At 38.5% G+C, this 11215-nt stretch overlaps 1 long non-coding RNA gene across 1 annotated transcript in view; it reads right to left on the reverse strand.

Moving 5' to 3' along the window:
• The window catches only part of LOC144030035 (uncharacterized), a 75339-nt gene that overhangs the window by 45265 nt on the left and 18859 nt on the right, over nt 1-11215 (reverse strand). Inside the window, exons 3-5 of the long non-coding RNA XR_013287174.1 lie at nt 8222-8365; nt 7476-7639; nt 6526-6667 (exon numbers count right to left, since the gene is read on the reverse strand). This is a non-coding gene — a long non-coding RNA (uncharacterized LOC144030035). The remainder of the gene's footprint in view (nt 1-6525; nt 6668-7475; nt 7640-8221; nt 8366-11215) is intronic.

Consider the following 11215-nt stretch of genomic DNA (forward strand, 5'->3'; position numbering starts at 1 on the left):
GTAAGTAGTTTTCACCCGTTGGCAGTATTGTGACCCGTTTTGGGCTTTTTGGTGGTCCTGACCAAGTCATTTCAAAATAAGATACTGCCTACGAGTTAAAAACACAATGTGTAATTCTCTGTACTATATGTTATGCTTAATTTGATAGTAAACAACTGGGAGAGGCAATGAACAGAATTGGCCAAATGATGACTCGTATCTCGGAAAAAAAGTAATTTGGGTCACTTGTATCTCAAGGCACCACTGTTCGACCCTTATAAATGAGGACTGAGAGATTATCAGAAGGTAACACAGTATTTGTATTGTATTTGATAAGGTTAATGTAAGTATAGCCACAAAACGCAGCATCATATATCGGACTGTTACACTCGATTTTGGCTATGTTTTGTCATCACTGTTCCCATGATGTCGTCTTGGACAACTGCATGTGTATTCCATTGCATGTCCTTGTCATCGTCTGTGTTCTTGTCTTTGTCCTTGCTTGTCCCCATTGACGTGCGCCTCATGCTTCAATTTTGACCCCCATTTTACTACAAGTCATCCTTGGCCTTTTATTTTATTTATTTTTTTCAAATGCTGAAACTCTGATACCTAGGGCGATTGAGTGCTGCCACTTGACAGAGTAGAAAACTGTCAGCAAACCAGAGAGATTACTGCTTAGGGACAAAAGCCCGTCATGAATTTTGTAGTCCTTGCTTTAATGGCTCCAAAAAAGGACAGCCAGACGTTAGACGTTCAAATAGACGAATAATGATTGTTGTGGTAAGAATATAGTCCGAAGTGAGTGACTATGAGTCACTGTGCAATGTTTGTAGGAAGGGAGACAATAACCTTATTTCTTATCTTCATTTGTTTTTGTCATTCGGAGCATAGATACGACATTTGATAACAGAAAAAAATGGATGGTATGTATGTATATGAAATGCTAATATCGGGTTTCATAGTATCAGAGTTTTTAAAAGTCTGATTACGGTTACGCAGACATCCAGCATTCGTCATTATCGGTTTAAGATGCCATCTGACTCTCACTGAGATTGTTCTCGAGGAAATGCAAAGTTGCTAGGCCTTCTTTTACAAAAGCTGTGGTGTCAGTTGGCCAGGAGAGAATGCTGATTCCTGATTGGTGTATGCACACTGATTGATCGCAAATGCTGTCACCGCAACAGAATGACAATCCTCACGCCATCCTCCAGAGATGCTTGTTAACAACGTCCTCCATATGCAGACTTGCGAGTTCAAAGCACTGTTTGGCAATCGTCAAAGTGAGAGTGTATAGCTTGATGTTCCAATTGTAGCGCCGCCAAAATGCTGCATTTTTGTAAACGCTTTCCACTTATTCTTCCTTCCTGCGGTTTATGATGCGATCATAAACCGTTCCGGAGGAAAAATATTTGTTGGACAAAATGGTAGACTCAGAAAATGTTCTGGATGCTCCTTGAGGATACAGCTGGACTGAATGTTTTAAGGTTTTGCACTATTGTTTTCTCTTGAATTACTACAAACACTCAACAAAAGTCAAGATTATGATATCATGTATGCAATATAGTACATACAATATAGTGTATATTGTAAAACATGAGAAATAGCTTAAATATCCATTATAGCTCAGGGAAATCCTAATGTAATTCTTGGTCCTGCTGGCCATTTTATTAAATACCTACAAAGCTTTAAGACAACTCTTCATGTCAGAAGCTGCATCAAAGCCTTCTGTATGCACTTCCATAAACACAAACAAAAAACGTGTAAATACGTTTTAGGGAGTGAAGGACACATTATTAAAATACGCGTTTACACGTCTTTGGGTTTGAATGAGTTAACGATACAATAGCCAACGTATGCTGAAAACCAGATGTAGGCATTCCTTCAATGACAGACGTCTGTTTTGTTGACGGGTGACGAATGATGGGAAACTTAAAAAAATTGCCAAACTAAGCACCGCTGGAGGTTTTCTTCCGTCAGTGTAATCATCAATCCGACAATCTAATGATCAATCTTTCAAAGACAGAATGCCCATTTTTTCTAACGAATGACAGAAACATTGACAGATGCCCATTTCTCTGAAGGAATGACAATTTGACAATGTGGTTTGTCTTGAAATACTGACGGACTGACGGTGACCGAAGGGTACCTCGACCGTTGACGATTGACAAATGACGGGCGCTCAAAATTGATTGACGTGCCCACCTCTACTGGAAACATATTACCGGCATTGTGATGGTATGAATCAAAGAGTTATTTTACAGAGAACATATCGAGAGAAGCACTATACTGATTAAATAAATAATTTGGTATTAAATTGAGTCTTCTATTCTTTTACCCAGCCTCATCTGCACACAGACTAAAATGAATCGGAGCTCTGTTCTTTCATACAATATGGGGAGAGACGCTTGGATTTGAGAAAACTGATGTCTCTGGGCTCAAGATGTCAGACAGTCTTTGAGTAAAAATAGTTTTCATCCAAGCTAGATGAAAAAAAAATGACTGTTTACAATTTTATCAGTTTTCCAACTTGAGTATTTTTGAGCCCCTGGAAATGAAGTTTTTGTTGCAACTCTAACCTTTGGAATAACCTTCTGCAGCAGCAGAATAGCCCCAGAGTGGTGGAGTCAGTGACTTGCCTCGCCTTCGATGGCACCAATGGTACTAAACCCTCCAACTCAGTATGGTCTTTGCCTGCTCACTTTTAGCAAAATATGCTCCGCCACATTCCCATGACCACCTCCTCATCAGATTTCTCAGTGGGTCTGCTTCCGTAGGTGGAAAATCCAACCAATGACTCTTTTGAACCCAGCATCCCCAGTGTGCGTTTCCCCTTCGCACCACAGCAGCAAGTCTAGGCAATTTTAATTATCCATTAGTGTAATTACTTGTAATTAGTGTGTGGCTTTGCCCTTGTGTACAGTACATGATGTAGTTGGGAGTCTGCTGCCCCATTGTGTTGCAAATAGTCTAACACAAAAGCTTTACATCACAAGATCTGTTCAGCTTTTAATGTCATTATACACCTGGTGGATTAAATCTAAACGCTATTTTCAGTTGACTTGAGGAGAAAAGGGGTGCTCCCTGACCGGGACTAATCTAAAGTCAATCACAGGTTTCCAACAAAGCAACTACTAACACTATTTATTGTTTTCAATTAACCCAGCATCTTATTTTTTTCGATTGTAGGAGGATACTGGGGAGAACCACACAAAGTGAGCGTGAACACGCAAACATGACGGTACGTTTATATTTGGGGCGACAGTGCTGAATTCTGGAACACTTTGCTGCTTGACAAACAAATGATATTGAGGGAGTCCACAGTTTTGAATAAAGTTCTGTTCCTAGGGCGGCTTGTAAACGTCCGAACACTGCAGGCCGTGTGGCGACTTATCCTTGCGTAACTGTGCTCCGTTCGTAATGTTGAAACCAAGCCCCGACCGATTAATCGGCAGGATGATTTAATCGGCCGATATTTTATAGATTTTTTGCAAATGTTTATACTACACATTAGTACATAACAATATAAAACAAACATAATGACATTCAAACAGTCCCTTTCTAAAAAATAATCAACCGATTTTTACCGTTTATAGCTATCGGTTGTAATGTTAAATACTAAAGTACGCCGTTTTGTAATACAGTTAAATGTTCTGCCTGTAATCCATATCTTTGTGGATGTAAGTTATTTTATGATATAATTGGCCTAATACTTGGTTATCAGAATTTTATTCCGAATCTGCATTGGCCACCAAAAAATAAAAATAAAAAAATGTATCAGTCGGGTCCTACTGTAAACGTCAAGGTCACAACTGCCATTACAGTCCACACAATGTTATCTTATTTCTAATAACTAGTAGATTTGAGATACAAGTTCTGTATGGTGGCAGGGAACTCAAGTTCAACGCAACCCACTTCGCTTCAAACACATAAATTTGCCTGAAAGTCTGCTAGCATATTGCTAACACATAACGTGAAACCATAGGTGGGCTGCATACTGCATGTAATTAATTGTGATCTCCTAAATGTAACATCACACTATAAAATAAGAGTCAGTGAGGTGAGAGTGAGCAAAGTTGGACTTAAGAGTAAGTTGAGCATCTTTCACAGCCAGGTAAGCAATTCCTTAAGACTGGACATGTCGGCAGAACAAACATGCTGGGCTTGCTACTTTCTTCCGTGTGCACACAAGTCGGTGCCTGATCGAAACAAGGGAGCACATCCCTGTGTGTGTGTGTGTGTGAGGCAGAAATGGAAACAAGAAGATAACAATCCCATCCCAAGACCAATACTTCCAACAACTTCCAGCAAAACCAATATATGCACACTCTCCTATAGAAATTTCACTAATGCAGTTCCCACATGCTTGCATGTCACGCTCTCAAATTATTTCCCGTTTTTAGAGTAGCCTCACCAACCCTAAAGGCGAGTAAATCCTCTGAGGTTGCGTGGCAAAGAAACTATGAGTGTCAAATGATGCTTGTGTTTCATACTTTCCAGTCTGGGTTCTTGAAAAATACCTCTTCTTCTTTATTTTTTATTTTTTAGTTGAGTTTGGAAGGCTTTTATGGGAGGAAGAAAGTGTCTCTATACTGCCATCTGCTGGACTTGAGGGTGAGTGATTTCATATCATTTTCAACATATTGAATATAATCTATTATCCTGTATATTACTCAGTTCAGTATGTTAAACCTGCACCAACTGATTAACAACTCAATAGAATGGAAACAAAACAAAAGCAATAAAAAAAAAACAACAACAAAGCAATTTGTTTTTTATTGATGCTCTCAGAGATTGTTTTTTTTTAAATCTAAAAATACATTTTAATTGTAGCTGCACAGAGCTACACTGCATTATGCTGACAGCATTTCGAACACTTTGCTCCCTTACTGAGTCAAAACAAGAATGAGTGTATTGTTAATTGTATTCATCTTTGAAAAATAAAGCAAATCTTTAAATGCACAAACTTTCCTGAGATGTCGTGAGTGCAATGTTTAAGTACAACACGCAATTTGTATCAACTCATTTTTGCACAGTTTGACTGATCCAGAATTGCTATTTAAAAATAAATAAATAATAAGATGCATGTGACATAGATGAGATCTTTGTTTGCAATGAAAGTGCATACATGCCAGAAAGCCTTTCGTGATCAATTGATTAGGTAAGGCTGGATGGAACCAATGGCTAGAAATTTTAGAAATACAGGTACGGACATGTACTCTCCTCCGTATTGCAAAGTATTGATACGATGAGCCCAATGCCTCAATGTTTTTTTTGTTTTTTTTTAAAGACAGGAAACAGGTCTGTCATCCAGCTCTGTCTTTTTTTTTTTGTTTGTTTGTTTGTTTCGGGTCTTATTCGCTGCATGATGAAGGATCACCAGTTTTACAGCTTGTTTGTTTGGAATCAGGATCAGATCATCATCCCTCTACTTTTTCGTCTATTTCAGCCATTTTAGTCATGAATTAATTCTTCTAACAAACTTACTAGAGAACATAGAAGCAAATATTGTATGCATGAGTTAGCAGTCGGACTAACATTATTGTTGGAACATAATAGCCCGTTGGATTGTTACGTTATAACGACAATTTTTTTTTTTTTTTAAACCTTTCATCGTGAATCTACCTCCTGTCTCTCCCATGTGTTTTTGCACGTTGCACTCGCTAGCTGCAAATTTGAAAGGGGGTGTGTCACTGTGGGTCCCGTGACAGTGTCACACTGACAGATGAGCAGAAAAAGGATTTGACAAAATCGTGTCATTTTCATCTCGTTTTTGTTGACGGACTAAAATGTCCATAGATTTTCGACGAAAAAGCATACCTATTGAGTCCCAGTTATTGTTTATAAATGAGGGTTTTCATCTAGTCTAATGTAGTTTTAGTCCATTGAAAAATGTGTGTCAACGAAATTATTTTTGTTTAGTTTTTGGTGACAAAATTAACACTAAAAGGGAGCATAGAAGATGATGTGTCTTTTGCATGCTAAGTTAATCATAAAAGCAGAGTGTTCATTTGCAAGTGAAACAGAAGGCAGACAAATTAATGGTAGCTTAGAATTTAAATTTAAATAACTTTGTTTCATCCATCTGTTGTTCATCGCGAATGAGCTAAAAGGGGAAATTGATTGACCGACGACCTCAAAGAGAAGACTAAGGAGTAAAAGATTCATCGGAGTTTCTAAGCCATTCAACAAATGTTCTCATCGCCTACGGAAAACACTCCCCTTGGCAAAGTGAACTTCTTGTACGTGTACATCAAAAGTGCTCCCTCATCTAAAACATCCACAAGAAAAATACACACACAAAGAAGGAAAAAAAACAAAAAAAAACGATTTCTTCAACTTGCCGCCAACCGAACAGATGTGTCCTCAGGTGCTTGAAAAACAAATGTCGCTGGGCAGGTTGACGACATCAATCAAAACAAAGTTTTGGCTGTAATCTCTCGCCATCTGGCACGTCATCACTTCCCAGTATGAAATAAACTTTTCTCACAAAATGCCAGGGTGAAAAAAAAAAAAAAGGTCCCCTTATGGGCATAAATAACTTACCTTTTCAAAGTAGAACTCATTTTTGTTGGAAGGCCGTCATGAAGTGGATGTTTTTTGGAGCGGGCGCTCTTGGATCTTTTAGAAGCAGACAGAGTTCAGACACGCTCGGGGATGCAAAAGCCTTCGCAGCAAGCTGTGTTTGCTGAAAATGTTCAACAGGGGAAATTAGAATTGCAGTTGTGTAAGTTAAAAGAAACGAAAGTTCTTTGTAGTGATTGGCTGGGAAATTGAATGGTTTAATGTAGGTTAGCAATCAAATAGTGTTTGCTTTAATGAACACTAGCATGAATGCTGCTGGATGGGCCATGTTGGTGCTTTTTTTCTTCTTTTTTTTTAATAAATAAATCAACCGGGCTCTGCTGAGTCACGTCACGGGAGCAAAGCATTTACATTGGAGTGTGTAGTTATTACACACAGATGCAGTCAGTGAAGTTACCTCTTCGATAAAACCGCAGCAGTGCATAGAGGAGAGAAACAGAAACGGAGTTATGAATCACATGACATTGATATTGTGATATCGATTAATATCAATACCAGCGTCTGTGTCCATATTTGGATTGATCATCACTCAGCTGTTATTAACTAGTGGGCAAGGTCTTTTTTGTTAACGAAAAAACTCAAACTCAAATTCAAAAAACTATTTCGTTAAAGGATCTTTGTGCAGTTTGTCAGTTTTTTACTCGTGATTGCCACCACTGGACCAAAGCGTAAGCATTTATTAAATAACTAAAACTAATTAAAAAACTAACAAAACCACCCTGAAAACTAAAATGAAATTTCCAAAACTATAATAAAACCCTGCTCGAGTTGAGTTGAGTTGATTTCAACAGTTGGATTCATAGAGCTGCAACACAAGATGGGCAGAAGGCCTGAAGATATTTAGCGAGTGATCTCAAGTGCTCGTCTCGACATCGATACAAGAAGGACACAACAAAACTAACAAGGCTTACTTATTTGATGGTGTCGCCAGACGACATCTGCCCCTGAAGTTTCCTCAAGCTCCTTGCGGGCCCTCTTGACTTTGAGCTGAGCCGGGTCTGACTCATCTTTCACTTGTGTGTCTGAAACGCTTTGAGAAGTGCTCACAAATCCTCTCTCGCTGGCCAAACGGCTCCTGCCAAGCAGAAAGTGAAATAATGAGGCAGATCCTGTTTGCCTGCTCCATTAATTGAACAGTAAACACAACAGTTTCGTCAGTCGACAATGCGGCCATCTATTTTCGACGCCGCTTATCCTTCGCGGGATCATGAGGGGAGAACATAAGGCGAGAGGCGTGGGCTTGTACTTGGATTATGAGTGTGGAACCAAACTGAATGCCAAGGCATAAATACAAAAATATAGAAATACAAGCGTGCACGTTGATGGCAGGCTAATCGATAGTTCCTGGAAAGGTTGGCTGCTAAGCAAGATTATAACGAGCTATTGTAGATAATACAATGGCCAATCAACTAGCACAAGACATAATTCAACACGTATTGCTTTGTGATCATGTCAAAGTAACCTTGAACAAGATACTACTGTATGTCATCGCTACATGAATGAAGGGAGAGTATAAAAGAACTTTTACTTCAAGGTGGAAATGCATAAAGTTGTGAATACTTGAGAAAGTAACATACAAATGGGGTTTAGCAATTGTATTATTTAAATTCAACCAATAACAGTCTCATTATGAAAAATGGGAAATGGGGGCACTTACGGTATCTCTTCGACGCCATCCGGTTCTCAAGGCGCTTTGCCAAGCTTCACATTTGCCCACCCAGTCAAGCACGCATCCACCTGCTGTTGTGCCAGATCAACTGGGAGCAAATTAGGTCTTGCTCAAAGACATTGACGGCGGACCCTGCAAAAAGGACAGTAGAAAATTTAAGAAAAAACATCGGAAAATAAGAAAATTATTACCGGTACTTCAAATATGCAAAATTATCTGCCAACAGAACAAGAAAAATTTACTTAAATTTACCTGTAAGATTTAGAAAAATAAGAAAAGAATACTATTCCCATATCAACCACAGCGGTCTTGAAAATAGTATTTTTATTTTAAAAAAAAACAAAAAAAAACGTTATATTGACTTTTTCCTAAGCTGTAATAAATAGAACAATATTCTTAAATACATATGTATTTTTTTTTTTTTTTTACTCTTGGATAAATTTGCCTGAGTGTCAAGCAGGGAAGTAACAGGTCACATTTTTATTGTCTTTGGTATGACTGACCCAGGCCAGGATTGAACCCACAACCTCAAAGTCTCTACCACTACCACTAGACCACTGAGTTTGGATATCGGAATATTGGAACGATGAAAAATGAGCTTAGTTAAATATAACAAAACCACACACTTTTGTCTGATTGTTTTCATACTTGAATTTTTTCCATTTATCTTAGTTCTAGATTATGCAAAATCTTAAAACAAGAAAATTAATCTTATGAAACTCCAGTTCAGGGCCTTTGATGTTGATTAGCTGTTATCTTAAAATGTGGGAAATGCTTGTTTTAAGCCTTACAGTACTTAAAACAGGCTGTTAACACTCAAGACTAAGACTGCTTGATCAAATAGCCAAGCCAAGTCAAGTCAAGTCATCATAATTTATATAAGATAATCAAGTAAAAAGTATCAAAAAATAAGCCCAATGATCTTGTCTGACAATATCTTAGTTAAGATTTTGTTTTTTTCAGTGTGACATTTTTTTTTCATTTTTTCTTTAGATAATTGTGATTTTTATTTGAGCACCTTGACAGAGCCAGCATTCGACTATCTGCTGCTGTATAGTATTTCAGAGGTAGCTCAACACGTAGATGGTGACATCTTAAAAGCATGTCGCAGAGCACTCGAGATTTGGAAAGGGCACCACTTTGGCCAAGGCATTGTTAGAGTAGCTCTGGGACAGCTCTGTGAATGCCCAAGGGTCGAAGAGCCAGGGCCCTGACTTGAAAGTGCGTCACTGGAGACATCCAGAAAATGGCAGCCTAACCTACACTCCCTAATTTAATTTGACCTTGAGTTTGCCACCAACCTGTAAAGGGAAATGTCAAGATTTTTTTCCCAAAGGTGTGCTTTTCTTCTAAGGACACTTCAGCAGAGACAGGATGAAGTTTTTGAGCTGTACAGTATGCTGCTTCATGCGTTGAACAACAAGGAAGCTTAATATGGATACTTTTGGAGAATGACAAATCATGTTTAGTGTCAGACAAGAATGATATGATAGAAATTATGGATGAACATTATAATCGATAAATTGCCCAGTGAAATGAACTCGTACTGATAAGCTCAAATTTCTATTTTAAGGGTAAATTATGCAGTACTCCGAAAGCAAAAGGTCACCTCTCCAGCTAATGAGCCCCAGTTTCCATACTTTGGTCTCTTGAACTCGAGTTGGCTACCTTCTGGTTTTCCAAGTTCTTGTGATTTATGATTCGGGTTGTTAAGTTTTTACAGCAGAATGCTGTTCTTACTATGAGTCGTTTGTCCATGCCAACCTTGAGAGGGTTGGCAGAAAAAAAATTTTTTTCCAGAGATCTTGGATTTATGGCGTTTTAGTGCACAGTGTGTTGAAAAAAAGCATAATGTAAGCGATCCGCTGATAACTGGGAAACAATGTATTATCCCAAAACAGGTCTGTGATGTTTCGATTAATTTCAATTGGAAAAGATTCCTTGAGAAACATTTATTTTTAATTTACTTTAAAGCTTGGTAATGGAACCATATTGAACTGGTATCTCAAGGCACCACAGCAATATGCACGTCAGCCAGAAGCAGACAGCTATATGCAGTACAGTAGGCAATTACGTTAATGTCCATCCATCCATTATCTGAACCGCTTGCTCCTCACTAGTGTCGTTGGGGGTGCTGGAGCCTATCCTAGCTGGCTATGGGAGAGAGAATATTACAAGGCCGCTTCTGTCAAAATTTGATGGATGACATTCTTAATTAGATTAGGGGGGTCATGTATGGGTCATGACCCCTCCCTAATGAAGATTAATGACCCTTTAATGACTTCCAGATGTCATATAATGAGGGTTAATGACCCTTAATGACTTCCAGATGTCATTTAATGAGGGTTAATGACCCTTAATGACTTCCTGATGTCATTTAATGAAGATTAATGACCCCTAATGACTTCCTGATGTCATTTAATGAAGATGAATGACCCTTAATGACTTCCTGATGTCATTTAATGAAGATTAATGACCCTTTAATGACTTCCAGATGTCATATAATGAGGGTTAATGACCTTTAATGACTTCCAGATGTCATTTAATGAGGGGTAATGACCTTTAATGACTTCCGGATGTCGTTTAATGAGGATGAATGACCTTTAATGACTTCCGGATGTCGTATAATGAAGATGAATGACCTTTAATGACTTCCGGATGTCGTTTAATGAAGATGAATGACCTTTAATGACTTCCAGGTGTTATATAATGAAGATGAATGACCCTTAATGACTTCCTGATGTCATTTAATGAAGATTAATGACCCCTTAATGAAGATGGATGATGTGTAGGTGGTGTTCCTACCTGTTTTTGCAGATATCATGGCTGACCCGGGTTCAAATGCTAATTGTTTGGTTAACTTCCGGATCCGGTGCACGCCCCCCTAGATTGAGTGAATAATGAATAATAATGAGATTGAATGACGTGATCGGAGGGAGTGGTTTAGTATGGGTAAAACCGCCGGGGGAAAAGTACTAGCCA

Source organism: Festucalex cinctus, chromosome 11 (assembly GCF_051991245.1).
Source record: "Festucalex cinctus isolate MCC-2025b chromosome 11, RoL_Fcin_1.0, whole genome shotgun sequence".
NCBI classification, from domain to species: Eukaryota; Metazoa; Chordata; class Actinopteri; order Syngnathiformes; family Syngnathidae; genus Festucalex; species Festucalex cinctus.